Source organism: Fukomys damarensis, unplaced genomic scaffold, assembly GCF_012274545.1.
Source record: "Fukomys damarensis isolate Sample0158 unplaced genomic scaffold, DMR_v1.0_HiC HiC_scaffold_17, whole genome shotgun sequence".
Classification (NCBI taxonomy): Eukaryota; Metazoa; Chordata; class Mammalia; order Rodentia; family Bathyergidae; genus Fukomys; species Fukomys damarensis.
In genome coordinates this window covers 39,003,980-39,008,671 of record NW_022900929.1, presented here as the reverse complement: position 1 = coordinate 39,008,671, position 4,692 = coordinate 39,003,980, and the positions used below count along the sequence as shown (strand labels likewise).

Sequence of the window (4,692 nt, the reverse complement as noted above, 5' to 3'; positions counted from 1 at the left end):
TCGTATTTTATTATGATTTTTGTCATTTATTCCTTCAAATGCTCAGCCTTGACAAGCCTTTCCCCTGCCGAGGTGCTCCACGGCAGAACGAAGGAGGCGTGCGGAAGGAGTCGGTGGGAGGCGGGGGCGCAGATAAACAGGATTCGCTTGGCAGGGGGCTGACCCGCCGCGGTCTACTCTGCTGACCAGCAGGGGGCGCTCTGATGTTATCTCTGGACGAGACCGCGGGGCCTCTCAGAGCTTGTAAGACAGGCTTGGCAGTTTCTCGCAGCTGAAAAGAAAGGGGAGGAGGGACTGCAGCTCCCAAACCCTCAGCAGCTATTCCACTTGGGTTATTTACCCTGGGTTTGAAATATATCTACGTCTCACTTTACCCACCCATCCCGCTTATAGTTCACCCCCTCCCTAGCAACCTCTTTGTTTTCATCTGTATCCATGCTGCACGTGTATAATCTCTGTAGCCTTGAAATATACATTAATGCAACGTATTAGAGGCAACGATGAATAGTCAACATTTTTTTCGCCTGTTGGTTCCGCTGATCCAAGCAGGATTTATTTGCAGATCTCACAACCCTGAGCCATAACGCGTGATCCCCCCCCCACTTAAATAAAATTGGTCAAATGTTGACAACCTTTAAGCCAATCTAACACTCAAGATTAGTGATGGGAAACTAATGAGAAAATATCAGATCGCCCGGCCCGAGGGCTGCCAATTAAATCTTCGCTGATTGAAAAATAAAAGCGGACTTGGGGTGTGAGCCCAGTTCAACTTCAACTATTAATCTAACATGTTGCCGGGGTGCGTGCCTCCTCTCCTCTAAACTGCTAGAGCTTCCTCCCCTCTCATCCCTCAACCTAAAAGCCAAAGCTTATTTCTCAGAATATTTCAAGAGGCTCAAATCAGAATGATCATTTCTTACACGGTAAATATTAGGCCTTTAAGCAATATGATTTAACTAATTAGAAAATTTACATCATTAAGTCTTGGGGAGAGAAAAAAGAGAAACAAATCTGCCAGTCATTTTAAAGGAGACAGGCACTATTGAAGTGTGAAGAAATGGGCTCTAATTCAAAAAGGCAATCGGGCAGAAAAAGCCCTCAACATTACCCTGCTAGTTATTAATCAGAAAGGGCTCTCTCTCCTCCCCATACCCCCGCCCCTCCATCCTCTGAGTTTAAGTTCATTTTTTTGCCAGTGGCCCATGTTATATTTATATTGAGGTTTTGGTCTGCTAAGGGATTAAAATTTGAAAATGTTTCAATATGAGGGAAACAGGACCCTCAAAGGGAAAAAAAATATTCTCAAGATCACCTCTCTTCCAAACAAGTAAACTTGTTATAATAAACAATTCTCACCCCCTCTTTGGTGTGTTTTTTAATTCTTTCTTCTTTCTTCCATTAAGTTCCTATTTTGAAACCTGCTTGGTGAGAACTAGATAAAGTCTTTGTGTTCTGCTCCCCTCCCCCTCCTTTCTTGCACCTCCTCAATTGGCCAAAGGGAGAAACTTAGACTGAAAGCAGAAAAGTACAAATACATTAACAAAGCCCCACTCACTTGGTAAAAAGGCTGTGGTCTAGGCTTAGATGTCAGGAATCTAAGGGAAGAGGGGTCTGTCGGTGGGTCTACAGATAGAAGATGAGGAACTAGAAATTTCCTCCACCTGTCTTCTACTGCACAGAATATGTGGTTAGAGAAAAAAGCAAGGCAGGTAGGTGAGAATTATTTTAAAGTGCACAGTGGTGCTGTGTGGCTTTTTGTCTATTCCACTCACTTTCTATTCATCTTAAAACAGCAGCCTCATTATATCTAGGTGCCCCTTCCCATAATACTCTTTCTTAAGCCCTCATACACCACACACGTAGCCCATTCCCCGGTCTGCTTATTCCCAGCAAATTAGCTGAAGAGGGAACAGCAAAAGGAACTCTGTGAGGACTTGGTTCAGTTTGGAAATTCAGGCCCTCACTGGCTTCTCTGAGGACTCGCTTTTAAATTACACTGGATTTCAAAAAAATAGTAGCAAGCCATACATATTCACTTTCCCTTTATTATTATTTCTTCTTAAATGCTAAGACAAGGTCCCAGAGGCTCATTTTTCTGCCACACCTTATTCTTCTCTCACTCTAGCCCACTCTAGCTTCATCCATTCTCCCCTCTGCCTTCCCTTTTGGAAAGTTTCACCACCTTGCTTCCCATCAAGTCTCTGGGCCTTGACATTCTCATCTTTGGGCTTTTATGGGCCTGCCTGGAGCAGCTCTCCCACCCTCAGGAGCCCAGATTCCAGCTTTGCAGGACAGAGCAGTAGCAGGTCTGAGCTATTAACACACAGCAGTTAATTCTCTGCGGGAACTTTTACTAGGTGGGACGTGTGCAGGGAGAGAACATCTGTAAACAGTGTGAGCTCCTGAGGGTGGGGAGCTGTCGCTGACACACAGGCCAGAGCACACATAAAACGTGGCAGAATTTGTGAAAGAGCCAGTTCTGAGCTGCACTTGGGAGAAATAAGAGAGAAGGAGGAGGGCACTTCGAAGAGAGTAGAACGCGCTCTCCCAATGCACCTCCTTTTCGGGCCCTCCCGGAGCAGCTGTGAGGTTTCCAAGTGCTTCCCTTGGGGGAAGAAGAGAGCGAAAAGGCTCGGGTCACTTTCAGAGGTGGACTCAAAGGTGAAAATACCCAAGACTATGGCCTCTGGCTCCCCTGGCCGGATCCGCACCCTTTGCTGGCCCTTTTAGCCCTTTGGAAAACTCTCCTTACCTTTGTTCCTCGATTTGATTTGAATGGATGCTCCTGGGCTAGGTTCTCTGAGAGGGGGGAAAATCCACAAGAATCAACCGGTCTCCTGCATCTAGTCCGAAGTCAAGAAGCATTACAGTGAAATTTACAGCGCCGTTAACAACTCGCAAGTAAAGCATTAAAATTCTCTTTAATTGAGAAAACATTGATTTTTAAGTCTAGAAAAAGCGAAACCGTAATTTAGGTACAAACTTTCAGGCGAGAATACAGCTTATTATGTCGCGGTACAATGGATCCACCCTTTACACCCATGCCACAGCACATCTTTAATTGCACTACTTTATAAAGTGATAAAGACAAAAGATAATGCGACTAAGGCAAACACTTTATATTTTAAAAAGGGACCTAGAGTAATTTCTTTTTCCCGTTATTTGTCATAAAGATTGTCTCCGTTTTTAAAACAGAAGGGTGGAATACCCCAAGGGGAGGAAAGAAATAGAAAGAACGGAAGACCACAGAGCAGTCTAAGAGCAACTCACATTAGCAAATCCGTTGATATTCTCTACCAAAGGAAGGTTGGAGCCAACACGTTTAGAGAAAATGCATTCAGGGACAAAACTGCATCCTCCTTGAAATGAAACAAACCTAGGTCTATTTTCTTACTTTATTCCTCGTCCATGGGGGGGTGGGGGTGCAGAATCCATTGGTGGATTGAGAAGGGAAAGCAAAATCAGGCTTTCTATGTTATTTCTGTATCGGTTTTTGGTATTATAGAGGAGTAAAGAAGTTTTTGTGTGGTGGTTTTTCATTGATCAGTCACTCTGAGCTAATGTAATTATCCTCATCAATAGGAGGCTGCAGAGAGAATCATTATGTGGGTGACATTGATAAATGATCGCCCAGGAACGGCCCTCTCGCGGGCAACCCCCACGTCTGACCCTCCCACACACACAATGTAGTCATAGAAACACCTAGAGGACCAGGGACAGAGGGAAGAGAAAGCCCGCGGAGGCCGGGTGGGGGCGGGGCGCGGGGCCCCTCCGAACCCCTCGGCGACACCCACAGCCAGCGGAGGGGGACCCTGTTCCCGCGCAGTTGCTTACAACAAAGTGCCGATCCGACCTCCAGACGGGCCCATTCCTCCACACCTCTCCCCACGTGCGAGCCCACCACCACCACCCTCTGATGTCTGCCGAGACGCACACTTAAACGGGTCTCTGCCGAGGAGTTGAACAAACGGGTCACAAACTTGTAGGCATCTGATTCTCACCAGAGGCCCCCTCTCCGTTAAAAACAAAACAAAAAGCAAAACAAAACCCAAACGACAAACAAACCAAACCGATTTGAAATAAAACAAAGACAGCAGCTGGGTGAAACCCCCAGTTATTTCCTGGGTGACCCCCTTCCTTTCTCTTCACCACCTCCTAACCCAGTGCCTCTGATAATGAGATCATGGATTTTTGTTATTGTTCCTGTCCAGGGAAAGAAAGAAAAGACGAAGAAGAAGAAGAAGAAAAAGAAAAAGAAGAAGGAAAAGAAAAGACCCCCCCCACCCTTTCCTCTTCGACTGCTTTATTTAAGCCAGTGGGAAAGTATGGAGCGCTGTAATTGATTCATAATGATCCATAAGTCGATGTTGGGAAGCGGGGGTAGGGTGGAGGTGCACGGAAAGTAAGGGGGGCCGGTGTTGTTTATTTATTTTATTTCTAAAGCTTCAGCCAAAGTAGCTTTGACACTGCTGGGGCCGGAGGGGAGGGGCGGCCGGGCCCCGCGGATCATCCATCATCCCTGTCACCCAGAGTCTGCCCGGAGGAGCCGCAGACGCAATCTCCCTTCTGTCTCTACAGCGAAACTATTAATATTAAAGCCTCCCTTCAAACAGCGCCCCGACGGCCTCCATTCTCCTCGCAGCTGACCGGCTGCCCGGCCCGCGCCTCTCCCGCACGGCCCCTCGCTGCGCC

At 46.8% G+C, this 4,692-nt stretch overlaps 1 long non-coding RNA gene across 1 annotated transcript; it reads left to right on the top strand.

Moving 5' to 3' along the window:
• The first annotated feature begins 3,902 nt into the window (after positions 1–3,902).
• Positions 3,903–4,671, top strand: LOC104862586. Its single transcript, XR_780374.1, has 3 exons — positions 3,903–3,982; positions 4,212–4,323; positions 4,444–4,671. It is a non-coding gene; the product is annotated as an uncharacterized LOC104862586 (long non-coding RNA).
• Positions 4,672–4,692: the final 21 nt, after the last annotated feature.